Consider the following 18,252-nt stretch of genomic DNA (forward strand, 5'->3'; position numbering starts at 1 on the left):
GTGGGGGGTGAAATGTGTAGACTCAGCTCCTGAAGTATTCTCAGTGTTTGAAATACTGAAACAACATAAAAACAAGGTTCTGATCGGACTCCTTGCAGATTTTGCTAACAGCTAGAAGACTATTCATTGACAAATGAAGGAGACGCCTCATCCAGGGCTTAATGGATAAAAATCCTAAATAGCAAATTCCCTAAAGTCTCAGGTGAAGTTTCCACAGTATACATTGTCAGGCCCTAAAGACCAGCTTTAATCCATCACCTCACTGCTTGTTACATATATATATATCTATATATAAATAAAATATGCTAATTCTCAAACACTCCCAAACACAGAGCACCCTGTAACCACTACACAGAAATTACATAGAGCTTTTAGCTGTTAAATATTTGAGTCATGAGTGAAGTTTATAAGCTACAACTGTCACACACTGTCCTATCTTCTTGTACTGAGTTATTGGTGGCTTTTGGACTGATATCACCTGCCACTCATAAGCCTTTATGCTACCTGTACCTCCTCCTCCTCTTCCTCCTGCTGCTGCAAAAAGAACCGAATCTCAGGCTTTAATAGGGGGAGGGCGGCCTCCCACATTGGTCTCCCCCGGGGAGCCTGGCACCTGTCCGCTGCCCCATCAAACCCACCACCCACCTCTGAGTCAGAAAACAGGCTTACCTCTTCCACCACTCTTTATCTCCCACATCCGTTTAAAAGCATAAACATGAGAGAAGGGTAAGAGATTGATACCAACAACTTTGCTATGATGGCTTAGGATTACAATTGTTAGTTATGATAGCTTTAGATCTGCAATTACCACAGACAGTTTTGCACTCATGTCATCATTAGTGAGCAATTCATGACAACAAAATAGACTTCATGTGAAAATTACCACAAATTTCCTGGTTACACAAGTGCACACCTTTGACCACACCGTTATAGAAGGGAATTATTTATAATTGCATGCACTATTCACTGTCACTCAGATAAGGATGTGTTCTCTTTTGAGCCTGCTTCCTCTCAAGGTTTATCGAAGGTATATCGTCTCAGGGAGTTTTTCCTTGCCATCGCCACCTCTGGCTTGCTCATTTGGGATACATTTATAAATGTAACATTTATATCCAGAATTTATGTATTTCTGTTTCTAAAGCTGCTTTGTGACAATTGTTAAAAGGGCTACACAATTAAAATTGAATTGAGTTCAATAGATGATAAAGAATGTGTCCTTAGGTTCGAGAAAATTGCTTTTAAACGGCATGTTACTTTTATGTGTTGAGTGGCTTGCACATAAAAACACACAGACTGTCAGATGGGCCCATGAAAAGCATTGTGTGCCAAAGCAGATTGACACAACTGTGATTTAACACAGATTTCTGTCCAGTCACATGTTGAAACATGTTGATAACAAGAGCTGTTTCTGACCTTTCGATTCATAGGACTGGATTTTGGGGAATACATAGACCTATTGAATTTCTCTTCCTCTTTTTTTCACCAGCTGTCCTGCTCGAATAAACCTCCTGGTAGAAAACTGGTGTTCAGATAAGCACACACCTGCTGCTCACCTTGTTGCTTATGTTGATGTTGGCTGCACTATGAACGAGGAGTGGCCGCGGGTGCGTATAGTAAAATCACCACTGAACTAACATTGAAATTGCATACAATGTTTGTAGTAATGCTTACCCGTCTTGGTTTGCACACTATATGCATGTGAATATGCACAGAGAGTTAATCATGGTTGCTCTGCACCCTAGACATGGAGTGAAAACAAAGCAAGTAGAACAAAGAGTACATAACAGATTATGTGGAGATAAGACTTCTGGTCTTTCCTGTTCCACACAGTTTTTGCTTTCAGTTTCCCCTTTAACCCTCTTCCAGTATTCATATCCAGCCAACTTGACCTGTTTTCCTCTTCATGTTACATGGGATATGATTTGCACAACTCCAAAAATGGAAAAGTTGGACTTTGCCCATTCAGTACTATATCCCATGACACTCTCAGAAAGAAAGAGTACTAAACTGTAGCTTTCATGGTCACAGGACGTTTTGTACGTTTAGTATGTACCTTTAACTTTGAAATATGCATATAGTGTACCTTTAAAGCTTTCCTCTAAAAAGGAATTACAGTCCATTTATGTACCTTAAGTAAGAGAACAAGCATTCAGTTTCAATAATGCTCAAGTAAAGTATAAATGTACCAAAAATAATACTTACATAAGTACAATGAAGTACAATTACTTGAGTATTTTCCACTACTGGATTGTGCGCTATAAGTGCTATAGCTCTCTATGTGCGTTTACCTCTATACAATTTGAAAAAGCGTGTTGCGGTAAGTTTCACTTATTTGCTAACATTAACTGCCTGTATTAATTGGGCAGTGGTGGCTCAATGGGTTACTGATCAGACAGTCGGGAGTGCGAGCCCCAACACCGTCAAGCTGTCACTGTTTGGTCCTTTAGCAAGGCTCTTAACCCTTTCTGCTTCAGGGGTGCTGTATATGGTTGACCCTACACTCTGACCCCAGCTTCCTGACATGCTGGGACATGCAGAGAAAAGAATTTCACTGTGATTTTATGTATATATATGACAAATAAAGGCTTCTTCGTCTAACCAAGTTAGCATAGTTCCAGTAGCTAACTTAATAGGCAAGGCAGCAAATCAGATTCAAGCTAATGGTAAATATTTACATGATATTTTTCTTCTGATTCGTTTATTAACAAACTATGTAGTGTTCGTCACACATATGACAAGCAAACTTAGAGAGATTAATCATGCTTTCAGGCAAAATGGCATTTTCAGAATCGGTTTTTAAGAATTTCTCAGTACATAAATCAATTTAAAGGTATACTAGAGCCACATTTCCAGGTGAAAGAAAGGTACCTTGAGTATCAGCTATTCTCTATAATCCTGCAACTATCCAGACAAAGGTGAGCGTTTTAATAATTTACTACATACTTCACAGACGGGTGGTCCTCAGGTGTCAGGTGTAGAAGAACACATGCCCTACGCACACCTACCTGTGGATTCCACCTGCTCTCACCCTTTCAATCCTTTCATTACACGTCATCACACTCTGCTCCTGAGTCAGCTGGAGAGCATGCCTTACAGGAGCAGGGAGGTGTTTATCCAGATCTTTCTGGCCAGGCAAAAACAGGATGTGCTTGAGTATACACAGCAGGGAGCAACCAATGCATACAGCTGTAACAGGGGCATCTTTAGGGTCCTGTTTTCCTCGTGAGAAGATACTCAGAGTGGACTGTGTGATAACTCTGAGTCACCTCTCCCTGCTGTCCTTCCACGTTCAAAGCTACTCGGAAACAAATCAAGGTCTAAGGCTGACCCTTTGGAAGGTGGACAAGTGGATGCTACATTGTTTTTAAGGACACGATGCAAAAAGAGTCTTAAAGAGAAGACATCTATTTGAGTACCTTCCCAATTCAGAACAAAACTAAAGCAATGATTTACAGGAAAACGTCAGTAAAGCAACTAGACGAATGGAATCTACAGAAATGTAGTAAATTATTAGCTGCATTTGAAGGAAAAAAAAGGAAGGAATATTTTAAATAAATGTGTCATGTGTTAATGGTTTACAGCCATGATGGTTTCACTTTTGTTGAGTTTATTATCGACACATCATCATATGCATAACCCTTGATGATCATTTGGATGTTACTTTATCTATATGACTTCTTCTTTTTATATATTGTTTCCGTCCATAGACTTCTACCTGGAACGTTCAGATTCAGGTTTGTGATTGACACTGTTATTGCGGGACTGTTCAAGGCCAGTGCCAAGGCACTGACCCAGTACTTTACCCACGAGCATGAGAGTTACTTCATTCAAACATTATGAACATCCGTTCCTATATTTAATGTGTCACATTTGGAAAGTCACCGTTCGTTTTAATTCGCGAGAACTGTATTTGTTACAGACAGAAAGAAAGAGGAAAGAGAGCAATAAAAGGCCACACAGATAAACAGACACACCTGTCATCACTTCATCAGTGCTGATTTCAACACTCCAGCTCTCCAATCAGACACTGTCTGGTTTCTATCCAGTATGACCCAGGAGAGGTTAAGCTGACAATACAAGGAAGCTACCAACAGTCATTTATGTGTCCAAAGTCAGCAGCACTTCTTGCTTTATGTGTTACATTTGGTTCATTTGTTGTCAAAATGCTCATGGAAAAGCTACCTGTGTTACATAATTCTGCTATGTAACTATCTTATGTAATAACGACATGCAAATATACTGTGAATCATTGCAAATATTTGCATAATAGCCCATTTTGTCAATCAGTGCCTTCTGGTGTTTATATTATTACACATTTCATCATAGTACAGAGGTTGATGATGTTTTTTTATGCCTCAGATTAGACCAATTAGTAATTCCTGTCAATGTCAATAAAACACTTGACACGTCACAGTGAAGTGAAGAAGGCTTTTGCTTCTAAATCTAGGTCAAAGCTCTTACTGTAAATGTTCTACAAATGATCTACAATAGTATGTAATTACTCTGTGCATGTGCCAGTGGTGCCCTATTATATTGTCTTCATTGTCTGATTCCTGTCTCTCTGCCATGAACGGTTTATATGACTGAATTATGTTTGTATTGTGACCTGGCCAAGTCTAAAGCCACGGCCCCAAAACACAAGCTCTACCTAGGCTACAATACTTGAAGTAAAAGCAAATTAAGAGCCTCGGACTGTGTACCTTGAACTGCTTCACTTTTCATTTTGAAATTAAACTGGGGGAACAGTACACACACACACACACACACACACACACACACACACACACACACACACACACACACACACACATATATCTATATATATATATATATATATACAGTGAGGGAAAGAAGTATTTGATCCCCTGCTGATTTTGTACGTTTGCCCACTGACAAAGAAATGATCAGTCTATAATTTTAATGGTAGATTTATTTGAACAGTGAGAGACAGAATAACAACAAGAAAATCCAGAAAAACACATGTCAAAAATGTTATAAATTGATTTGCATTTTAATGAGGGAAATAAGTATTTGACCCCCTCTCAATCAGAAAGATTTCTGGCTCCCAGGTGTCTTTTATACAGGTAACGAGCTGAGATTAGGAGCACACTGTTAAAGGGAGTGCTCCTAATATCAGCTTGTTACCTGTATAAAAGACACCTGTCCACAGAAGCAATCAATCAATCAGATTCCAAACTCTCCACCATGGCCAAGAACAAAGAGCTCTCCAAGGATGTCAGGACAAGATTGTAGACCTACACAAGTCTGGAATGGGCTACAAGACCATTGCCAAGCAGCTTGGTGAGAAGGTGACAACAGTTGGTGCGATTATTCGCAAATGGAAGAAACACAAAAGAACTGTCAATCTCCCTTGGCCTGGGGCTCCATGCAAGATCTCACCTCGTGGAGTTGCAATGATCATGAGAACAGTGAGGAATCAGCCCAGAACTACACGGGAGGATCTTGTCAATGATCTCAAGGCAGCTGGGACCATAGTCACCAAGAAAACAATTGGTAACCCACTACGCCGTGAAGGACTGAAATCCTGCAGCGCCCACAAGGTCCCCCTGCTCAAGAAAGCACATATACATGCCCGTCTGAAGTTTGCCAATGAACATCTGAATGATTCAGAGGACAACTGGGTGAAAGTGTTGTGGTCAGATGAGACCAAAATGGAGCTCTGTGGCATCAACTCAACTCACCGTGTTTGGAGGAGTAGGAATGCTGCCTATGACCCCAAGAACACCATCCCCACCGTCAAACATGGAGGTGGAAACATTATGCTTTGGGGGTGTTTTTCTGCTAAGGGGACAGGACAACTTCACCGCATCAAAGGGACGATGGACGGGGCCATGTACCGTCAAATCTTGGGTGAGAACCTCCTTCCCTCAGCCAGGGCATTGAAAATGGGTCGTGGATGGGTATTCCAGCATGACAGTGACCCAAAACACACGGCCAAGGCAACAAAGGAGTGGCTCAAGAAGAAGCACATTAAGATCCTGGAGTGGCCTAGCCAGTCTCCAGACCTTAATCCCATAGAAAATCTGTGGAGGGAGCTGAAGGTTTGAGTTGCCAAACGTCAGCCTCGAAACCTTAATGACTTGGAGAAGATCTGCAAAGAGGAGTGGGACAAAATCCCTCCTGAGATGTGTGCAAACCTGGTGGCCAACTACAAGAAACGTCTGACCTCTGTGATTGCCAACAAGGGTTTTTCCACCAAGTACTAAATCATGTTTTGCAGAGGGGTCAAATACTTATTTCCCTCATTAAAATGCAAATTAATTTATAACATTTTTGACATGCGTTTTTCTGGATTTTCTTGTTGTTATTCTGTCTCTCACTGTTCAAATAAATCTACCATTAAAAGTATAGACTGATCATTTCTTTGTCAGTGGGCAAACGTACAAAATCAGCAGGCGATCAAATACTTTTTTCCCTCACTGTATATATATATATATATAACTTATTTCTGCTTGTTTAAGAGGCAGAGTCTAGGAATCAAATATTCATGAATCCAAATAGGGAAAAAATGTCCATTGCAGTACATTTCCACATGAACAGACTCAACCTGAATGTACAAGGCTATTCCACAGGCTGCTCTCTGGTTAAGATTTGTACTCTTTACCCGAGCTTCCATAAAATATATGACAAAATTAGAGCCAACATCCATCCATCCATTTTCTGTACCACTTATCCTACACAGGGTTGCAGGGAACTCAGGCCACACCCTGGACTGCCAACCCATCGCAGGGCACAATCACACACACAACAATTTTAGAGATACCAATCAGCCTACAGCACATGTCTTTGGATGGGGGAGGAAACCAGAGTACCTGGAGGAAACCCCTGAAGCATAGGGAGAACATGCAAAGTCCATGCACGCAGGAGGTGGGAATCAAACCCCCAACCCTAGCATTGTGAGGCAGTAGAGACAACATGAGGAAATAAATTTGGGCTGATTCAAATATTGTTCAATTGCAGGGCCTGGGAAAATCTTGCTGATTTTTTCAGTTGTTATGTCGTTCTCCTTTACCATCACCCTTTCACTGCTGTTTAAAAGCATGCAGTGGTTCCTATTAACATCAGGCACTCATAACATTCTGCAACCTATCCTTCTTGCTACTTGATACCCAGTCATGCCTGATACACATTCAGATCATTCAAGACCCTAACCCTAATCCCAACTCAATAAGTAATCTAAGCCTTAAAATGAATCTGAAATTATGAAAATCAAGGAAAAATATGAGAATTTTTTGTAATGTCAAAAATTTAACACAGATGAACTCATTTCAATCTGACTGCCATAAAACAGCCACAATGCAGCTGTGATAAAACTGTATCTCAGAGCAGACCTGAGATCCATAAAATTCAAAAGCAACACAATCACTGTTGCATTTGGGCCTTTTTGGCGTACATTCCAAACACCATTCAAACCCTTTAAAATGGCTGCTTATGACTGATGAATACTTTGCTATCTTGCTATTCATCAGCATCACATTAAAATTAATTTCAGTTCTCTCAGAGTTTATATAGATAGAAATGACTGAACACCAGCAAACTCCATCCGATTCGGCTGCGCAAGGATGTTGCAATAACACAGTTGATGTTAAGTGAAACTTGACAATTACTGGAAAGTGTATGACATAACAAACATTTCACTGCAACTATTTAACAGCATTTAAAACACAATCAAATTCCCCCCACCCCTTCGCCCCCCCAAAAAAAGAAAAAGAAAAAGAATTTAAAAACATGTCATTACAAATACATGCACGAAAACGCACAAGCAGAAAAGAAGCAGAAGCATGTGAAGAATGAAACCCCACTTGCTGATCTGCTCCCGTTTCTGATGGTTATCATCTACATGCCCTGATCTTTAAGCACAGGACTCTTTGTTCTACATAGATGCTCAAGGTAAAAAGTGTTTACAGGCGATCAGCTCTGAAATTCAAAACACGCTGATTTAAGTGTTTCTAAAAGCTAAGCTATGAATGTGAGTTTTTATTGGAAAAGGCTGCAGCATGTATTTGTGTAGAGGTAGGTCTGGGGGTTGAACATGTAATGTTCGGCTAGTGTGTCTATCTAGGACCAAGGTTTGCCCAGAATTCTTTTCCTGTTAGCGTCCTGTTTTCAACATATTTATAGTCCTGACATGGGAAGGGAAGTGAACCTTATTCTGGCACACTCATCACTCCTCAGACCCCATTCTCCCCATTCGAGGAAAGGAAGCACTTTCCTGGCCACCCACAACCAAGTACACATGTTCCCTCACACACACTATACCTGGCATGCAGCTTGTACAAAATTAAAGGCTGTTTTTATTATGATGAATTTGCAACAATCCAAATCTCACCCTCTTTCACATGTCTTTTTTAAAGCCTCAATTAGACAGAAGTTGTGGTTGATCAGGATTAGAAAGTGGATTCTTTGATGCTGTTGAACTGGTTCACTGGTGAGGATTTAACACCACCCTCTACTCCTCAGCTGCTGTTACCCTAGATGTCAAAGGTCGGAACAACTAGGAAGTGACCAACACAAACATAGGCCCATCTGAGTGGTCTTACGGAGGGGATGTGCGGAGAGGAAAAGGGATGTGGGGGAAGGGGAAGGCTACCACAGCCTGAGTAGCAGCAAAACAGACCGAAAAACCATATGAGGCACCAAGTCAACAAACCCCATTTCAAAAGAAAACAAACTCCATCTTTTCACTGTAATCAGAGGCACACTTTCTTTCCTCCCACTTCACTGAGGTATGCATAACTTTTACACTGTGTTTTGTCTCATGTGAAGTTTAAAGGAAAAGGCAAACATAGCAGTCTGTTCAGACTGCGAATTTCCTACAATTGTTAACAAGGAAACTCCGAAACCTGAAGAGTCTAATAAACCAGACTACTTTGTAACTTGTAATCTTAATGTTAGTGAAACTGGCCTCATTAATACAATGCTCTTGGGGAGGGGAGGGGGGGGGGTACCCTTTTAGCACCATGAAGGGTGGTTTGGTTTGTCCCTCTGGGGAAACCCTATAAGAATCTATGTAGAATCATACAGAGTATTGTATTTTATTTATTTATTTATTTATTGTAGAAAGAATTTTAATAGCATTGATAACTCTTTACTGTGAGGTCCAGAAAAGAAGTAATATATTCATCCTTAAGTCGTACTTTCATAATGATGAATTAATACATGCACTAATTGTTAGCTCATCAGGAGATAATCATGCGTGAACATTAACATAAATTCATTTCAATTCATTATGAAAACATTCAATAAATATTAGAATATTGTTTATCTGTGGATCATGTAGTAAAATGTTACCAAGCATTTTAGAACGCTTGAACCATTAACTATCCAAAGAACCCTCGAGGACCCCATATTTTCGAAATATGTCCCATATCTAAGGGCACATACAGATTTATTTATTTACATGATGCCACAACAGAATCCCTTCTATCTTGTGCCAGGTTAAGAGGCCCATTGTGTTAGTTAAATTGCGTTTCTCGTGGTTTCTTGTTATTTTCTTGAAGAACAGATGGAATCAGCTTGTCTGTACCCTAGAGCCCTAGGAAAACAATAGCAGTAACTCCTCATTCACATAAAGAAAAACAAAAACCAAAGGACCGAGAGCCGAGAAAGCTGAAGCCCCTCCATACCTCCTCTCATTGCTTTCTGCGGATCAGACTGAGGCCTTGGTTAGGATGGATGAGGCTGTAAATCAACGTGTTCAAGCAGACTTTAATGCCGTGTTGAGCTTCCTGCTGCCTTGCTGTGCCCTCCAACATGTTAGAATGGCAGGTAAAGAGTTACGAGCTGTCTTTTCCTCTCTCTGTCTGTGGGGCTTTGTGTGTGCAACACATGGATACGGACACACACACATGTGATTGATCATGATGACGTTCAACGTGTTTTACCACATCCTGGTGTCAGGCTCAGAGTGGTCATGGTGAAACAGTGTTTTGGTCTTTTAAGGTCTGGATACAAGAGCATTTACGTAAGGAGGGAATCAGGCACTTTTTGGTGTTTACTGGATCCTCTTTCATGTTGGGAAGTTGTTTGAAATGACTTTCCCAGTTATCCACATATTGACATTGGAATAAAAATGTAACAACAAAGAAAGTTCAGTATCTTGACTCTTTAATATTAGTAGTGGTCTCAGACTTTTGGACAAGGCATTAATGATACCAGTGATGCAGTGTGGTGTGAAGACAGCGTTTTGGGTGTTACCTGAGGGATCGTCGTTTGGCACAAGGGTTTGTAGGAGCCTAACATCCAGTATCCTGCTCTACTCTTGACCCCTGGCAGCGTGGGAAAGAGTGGTCTGGGAGCCGGCGTGACCGAGCGCATTAACATAAATGACTCTAGCAGACCTGACTGAACACCTGTCCCCCTCCTCTCTCTCCACTAGACAGAAGAGACCCAAAGAGCTGTTCTTTCCCAAGCGGGGGGAGGGAGAGAGCCACACAGTACAGCACCTCCTGTCTCTCAACCATCTCCCTTTCAAAGGCAGCGTTGGTGAAACATGACAAGAGGGAATTAAACAGATGGCAATCAATCAAGTCATCATGAATATGACAGGCTCCTGTCCTGCCTTACGGCCTTAAATCAGAACGTAGAGTTGAGCTCAACAAGTCCATTATATGTGTCATCAAAAGCAGCACACGTCACTGGGCTTTGAGGTGGAATGATTAGTGTGTTTGAATTAGCCGATGACTGTATTAATAAACAGGAAATGTGAGATAAGCAAAGTGGGTCTAAACAGGATGCTAACCACAGATGCCAGATTATCATTACAAAATTGCTGCCTGTGATTCACCGAGAATCAGAATATTGTCTTTATTTTTCAGTCCAGCATTTACAGCAAATTTAAATCATAGCTATCTCCCACTAACCCAACCACCCTTCCTAAAAAGGGGTGTTATTAACCAAGCAGCATGCCACTGGCTTGCTGGAACAAGTTGCTGTTACTTAAACATTGTAATCCATAGCACAATGTGGGAAAGGAGGAAGAGGAGAAGAGGAAGGAACCTGTTCTCAGAAAAATCGTGATAAGAATCTATTGCACTCCGCAGGGTGATTTTCCCAGACGAGATCCATGCAGAAGTGATGGCTTTCCTTGACCCCAGGGTTGAGTCCTGAAACCTCGGGTATTTTACAAAAGATTCAACGTATAACCTGACAGCCAAAAAGCTCTTTATAGCAGTTAGAGTAGTGCAGGGAAGCCATCCACAATCCCTGCGTGTGTTTCTGTGATAAAATCGAATCACTGCTGTAAAATGATTTTGCTAGGGCCAGAAATGAAATAAACATCGCTGCACAAATTAACATTTTGTAACACCAAGATAAAAAAAAAGCCCAAAATATGAAGTATTACTTCCCCTACAGAAAACCCACACAAAGTTCACATGGGAAAAAAATACAATCACATCATTTACACATGAATTTTTGATGCTTTGCTTACGGTTCACACAGCATTTCATTTCTCACATGTAGACTTTTCCCATATCAGGCATGTGCTATTTATTTATTTATTTATTTATTTATTTAACATGGGATCATTTGTTATTCACGTGATGTCACGTGTGTTTACTTCGAGTGTAAGATTTCGGTGCGTAACATGGTGAGATGAAAAATAATTCCAGAGAAAGCCCATAGCTGAAATGTGCTCATGCTTTCCACAGGATTGCTTGAGTAATATGTGAATATGTTAAATGCACAGTATGCGAATGCATTTTTTTTTTTCGTAAGGGTTCCCATAAGTGATACAAATTTAGCCGTGAAAAGAACTGAGAGAAGGTTTTGAACAACCTAGTTTGAGTTTTTTGAACGCATATTTGACATATGATATGAAACTGCATGCATACGCACTTCTGGGCATAGCTGTGACTGTGATCTATCTTGTATTAGCACAGGATGTATTTTCACACCAATTTCACACTGTACAGCCCCGTTCTATATGGTCCAGTAAACAGTCCAGACAAAAACTCCCTTCTACTAATACCAGAGAGATCTAGAAAGATGATTCTTGAGAAGATGACATAAGGGTTGCTGCATATGAGAATCAATAATAAATAATCACAACTATTTTTGTGTTTTGTTGTGTAGCAGTCCCCCCTCCACACACACCTTTAAAAGTCAATTCTGAAGTCAAGTATTTTAATAAAGTGAGAAGAAGGAGTCTTTTCAGATCATTTGGTGCTCTCATAAGCTAGAAATGAGTCTTATCTGTTTCGTGAAACAGTTTTGATTATCAGATACACTGTAGCTGGCTTACTGTTCATCATGTTCATCTGTATGGATGCCTTTACAACTCTACAACCCATACACAAACAAAAAATACACAAACTTGACATGAACAGCTCACATGTCACACTATTTTTCACATTTATGTATGTGTATATTTCCTGTGATTATTATTATTATTATTATTATTATTATTATTATTACATTTTTCATTTATTTTCACATGATCACGTGCGAAATTCATGGGATTATCTGTAACAGAATTGTATAGAACAGAAATAGAAATCATATTGTATATTGAATAAATGGACCTGGTAAACGAAGAAACTAACCGTATCTCACTACAGGAAAAAAAAGTTTACTCATTCAGATTTCTTTGTTCTTTTTTTTTTTCTTTTTTCTTTTTTTTTCCTTCAATGTAAGCACATTTATTACTCTATATCTATTTAAAAAAAGATTATCACTTATTCGTGCGAAACGCATTTAACTGATTTAATGTGAATATATTATAAAGTGACTTTTTTTTTGTAAAAAAAAAACCAACAACATTCTCCTAAATGATGAAGGAATGTGTTTTTGTAAGCACATTTATTTGCAACCGTTCAATAGAAATATTAAACATTTAATAGAAACAGCGCAGAAAGAATTTTTTATTTTATTTTATGTAACACAATTTAACATTTGATGAATAGGGGGTTAGGGGAAGCCCAAATTGACTTAAAAACGTAATGTGAATTTATTTATTTATTTTTTTTTTTTTAAATGTCCGAGTGTTACCAAAACATTTGCTTTGTATGAAGACAGGATGGGCAGAAATCCCACGCATCGAAGTTCTACTTGGAATGTTTATAGAGTGCACCTGTTATTGAAAGGGACATGGGAGTCACAGTGAACTAATCGCAATCAGTCTAAGGAATTCATCAGATTAATTTGAAACATCCCCATTTTCATTAGTCCGACGTGATTAGTCCGATGTGAGGCGAGTCTGCTGTACTCGGTGACAGGGGAAGCGTCCTTCTGTCTAGAAGAGACTGTTCCCATGAACATGAAAGACTAAATGAAGTGTGAACAGCAGACAGAGCCGAGGGAGGAAGGCTGTTTCTCGCAGCCGTGGTCCTCTTCTTCTTTCTGTTCACACCTCGAGAGTTGTGAGAGAAGTGTTCCTTCACATCAAACAGACGGCTGCAGCACAGTTTCTCATTCAGATGATGCTTTATCGGCAGCTTTGTCAGCTCTGTGCCAGGAACCTGATCTCAGGGGAAAAAAGCGCACACATTTGACTGATCGTGGATGAAGTTCATTCGACCGAATACAAATGCAAGCCCATACCCCATTCCTAACCCAGACCTTATCTTTTTCCACATAAATCATTTACTAATTTGTTACTAAGTTGCAGCCTGTGTTTATTCTATATAACAAGGCCTCATACTTAACACAAATGAAACAGACTTTTATTTATTTATTTTTCTTAATTATTTCTTCCCTGCACTGTGAACCTGAGCCATGTTCAACCTCAACCTGAAATTTTCATAAGGTATTATATTCCATTTACATTTATGGAACAACTTACAAACCTTTATAAATGTTTACAAAGGCTTCCTGCTTTATTCTTTAGTCGTAGAATCCTAAAAATGGTGGTATACTCTTTTACAAATCCTGCCTTTAAAACATCTCTCAAGCTCAAATTTATTGTGTTTATGTTTCACAGTTTTTGTTCCACGAATTAAAAGCAAAGGCCCGAAACTAAGCACAGAAACTATGACGTATCCGTGTAAAGGGCATTCATTTGGAAGAAGGGGAAGTAGAATTGGTGGTACTTTAGAAGGACTGCATCTACAAACAAGTCAGGCGTTGCACTTCCTGTCAGAAAAAACAACAACCAGAAATACAGAGCAGGCAGTTTAACATAACTCGTACGAAAATCATTCAGTGTTATTCAAATCAGCATTGCAGAAAATTCTGTAAATAATCCATACGAATACACACATACGCATCGTTTGTGTAGTGATGGGTGAAAGGAGGGGAAGTTTCCTAAATGTCATTCAAGCTTAAGTGTATAATGTGCACATTTATACCTGGAAAGACTCAGGGAAGTGTGACAGTTGTCCACACGCCACTGCTAACCCCCAATCCCACTAAGCCCTAGGACGAGACTGACACCAACCCACACACACATACCTATATTTAACAAATATATATCCATTGATATCCATGATAGCAGAGTATTTTTGTGAATTTTTTTAAAATAAAAGATCAAAAGGTTAAACAATAAAGACAATTTTTCACCGCCTTCTTTGCTCATATTTACCAAGGGTGCCACTATTAGTGGAGGGCACTGTAGTTCTGTGTTGTTTTATTTACCATCACAGTCAACAAGGAACGTGGTTTAGTTTCACTGGGCTCTGTATCAGCTGTATATGGTTGACACGACAATAAAGTCACTTGACTTGACTTGGAAAGCTGGTGGATTGGGGAGGAGTTTCTGATGAATTGTCAAACTGAACAGTGCACCACCGTTTTTTTATTTAATTTTTTTTTTTAACTTCTCAACATCAAACCCTAACCTTTTGTTTCCCAGGCAAAGACGTCATACTTATAAAGAAAGGAATGGTCAAAGGGTAAAATTAAACAAACCTACTTCCACCTTCATGAAAAAGTGAGAAAAGTTGCTTTGCCAATCAAACGTTTGCTTGATTGGAGTGGGTTCTGTTTTGTAGACCACAAATTCCCCTTACCCAGTATTGCACCAAACTCTGTACAACCCAAGCGAGAGATGTTTCTCGTATGTTCATGTAAATGTTCGATAGTTTCACATTTTGTATGGTACATAAACATTATGTACATGACTGAACTAAATGCATGCTCTATGCACACTCTCTTTACATCAAAGAATGTTTACACGATGTGACTCATGCCTTTAGAAGAAGAAGAAGAAGCTTGTATTTGTCACATATACATTACAACACAGTGAAATTCTTTTCTTCGTGTATCCCAGGATGTTAGGAAGCTGGGGTCAGAGCGCAGGATCAGTGACATATAGCATCTCTGTAGTAGAGAGAGTTAAGGGTCCTTCTCAAAGAGCCAACTGTGGCAGCTTGGCAGTGCTGGGGCTTGCACCCCAAACCTCCTGATCAGTAACACAAAGCCTTAACCACTGAGCCACCATTGTTTTTCAGTATAACAGTTTTGCACATATATTGTACATGCTTTAGTAAAAAAGGAATAAGACGTGTTGGGACACGCCGTTATTGGAAAATACACAGGGTGGTGTGAGATTTTACCACTGTGAAGTTGATTATTTTCCTATAAGAGTGTCACAAAGTGTCACAAAGTGTTTTACTCATCTTACACAAAAACAATTTGCCAACGATTGCATTTTGTATTAATTCAAGAATGACACATTGTACTTTTTAACCATTCATTGTTACATTTAATGTTCACAAACCAATGTAGTTCCACTTACGTCATAGCAGTTATGAATATTCCCACAATAGCCTTTATGTATTTTCTCCATCTTGAAGTTATTAAGACAAACATTAACCATATGAAGTGTTAAAAAATAGATCCACAACTTCCACAATAGTCTCATATACAGAAATATACAGTTCTGCTCGTTTGTGGTTTTAATGAGTGGCTGCACACTTCACTGGCATGTACATCACATGATCATGAGCTCTTTCAGTATTGCCCAAAACCACAAGTGTGAACATGGATTATGCAAGGATATTACCCAAGTTACTTTTGAACTAAAAATAGTAATCCAGTGTTATTATCAGTGTTAGTACGTTACCAAGCTGAGATTACCTCACCGATAAACAATGCTTTTCTTATGAGACAAATATTTCAGATTTTATTTCAGGTTCTATCTATCTATCTATCTATCTATCTATCTATCTATCTATCTATCTATCTATCTATCTATCTATCATCTATCTGTCTATCTAACTATCTATCCATCCATCCATCTGTCCACCTGTCCGTCTTTCTATTAAAGTTAATCTTCAATAAGTAAACTCAGGTACATGAGAGAATATGCTGCTGTTATTATCCAGCAAACCTGAGAAATGAACAACAGTGCCATGGCAAGCTAGTAATGACCACAGTTTAGTAACGCTCTATATATTCTTTAGTAACGCTCTATAATCGTTCCTGACTATAGAAAGAGCAACAGAGCAAAAGCCAACAAACAAACATACCCGACTGGTTTACACCCAACTGCTAACTGCTGTATCCTGGTTAGGGAAGCGGTGGATTCAGATCTCATTGGTAATTTAGAATAGCATTTATTGTGAGGAAGCCAGAGACTGCAGAGGAAAACCCACAAAGACATGAGGAGAACATTCACCGAAACTCCACACTGACTGTTACCTGAGTTCAGGATTGAGCCTGGAACACTGGAGCTGCGAGACATCATGTTACCTGCTGCACCATCATGCCACAATGAAATCAGCTATATATATATATATATATATATATATATATATATATATATATATATATATATATATATATATATATATATATATATATATATAAACAATCTATAAAAAATAATAAGAATTCTGCATGAAACTGTAACTACTTTAAACCTTAAACACTGCATTGAGCTTATGTGCAAAAGCATAACAGAAAAAGTAAGTACAGTCTGCAAGTACAAAAAAAAATGGACAGTGATTGATTAGCAGGACACACATTGACTTAATGTGTTGGTGTGTTCGCCTCACGCCTCCAGGATTGGTGGTTCGAGTCCCGCTGTGGCCCTGTGTGTGCATATTTTGCATGTTCTCCCCGTGCTGCAGGGGTTTCCTTTGGGTACTCTGGTTTCCTCCCCCAGTCCAAAGACATGCATGGTAGGCTGATTGGCATGTCCAAAGTGTCCATAGTGTATGAATGGGTGTGTGAATGTACCCTGCGATGGATTGGCACCCCGTCTAGAGTGTACCCCACCTTGTGCCCCATGCTCCCTGCGAGAGGCTCCAGGTTCCCTGCGACCCTATAGGATAAGCGGCATAGAAAATAGATGGATGGATTAGTACTAACATAGGGCACAGCATGAACTAAAACAGAAACAGCTGAGCATCTGCAATGAATCGTCCTTACTCATCCATGCTCACTCATCTAATGGAAAACACACTGTAATCTCCAGCATTTCTCTAAATTTAGCGCAATCATCTGTGTTTACTGTCTTGATGACAGGACCAAAATCAATGCTTGCTGTAATGATTAATTACTGCCTATGTGAAACTTGGGGAAAATGTTGGTGAAAGAGAGGTATGCAAATGTGAAGTCTTCTTGCTTACTTTTCTCAGTCCTGAGGCTGTTGTTTCGAAAACTGAAAAGAAAAAACAAACCTGGTTACTTGCTACGGCTTCCTCCAGTCTTTTTGGTTGATTTGTTTAGTCCTTTTAAAGAGTTAAACCTATGAAAGGTATTTTTCAGGTTGAGTGAGGCAACTATGTGGAATAATGGCTCTTTTTCACAAGAAGAAAAACAAAGCAGTATTTAGATTCTTCTGCTGATGATGTTTAACAGAGTGTAACGTATGCATGCGGTTCTCCTGTTTGCTTAGCTGCACTTCAGGCCTGGAGGTAAGTGCTGCATGAAATCATAGGGACTAAATTAGGTTCTCTTTGTATGCTAGTTTTGCTAGTCTGTACAAGGATGCTGAAAGCCCATGCTGTTGCTATTGCCCACCAAAACACACTCATTAACAAACGAATATAGTAGCTACTATATATTAGGCTTGTCATGACACCATAAACATATCTTATGATACTATACCAGCTGAAGTATCATGATACAACTCAATATTGTGTTAATTCATCATTCAAAACTACAAAAGGAAGCAAATTGACAAAAATACATAGATATAAATGAAAACAGACAAACCAAAATTTTTCTTGGAATAATTTATTCATGAGAATGAATAACTTGCTATTGGAAAAACTCAAGAACAATCATTGGCACAACTGGCAAGCAACTGATTTTGTGCTACATGTTTCATCTATTGTTCCCTAG

Source organism: Ictalurus punctatus, chromosome 17 (assembly GCF_001660625.3).
Source record: "Ictalurus punctatus breed USDA103 chromosome 17, Coco_2.0, whole genome shotgun sequence".
Classification (NCBI taxonomy): Eukaryota; Metazoa; Chordata; class Actinopteri; order Siluriformes; family Ictaluridae; genus Ictalurus; species Ictalurus punctatus.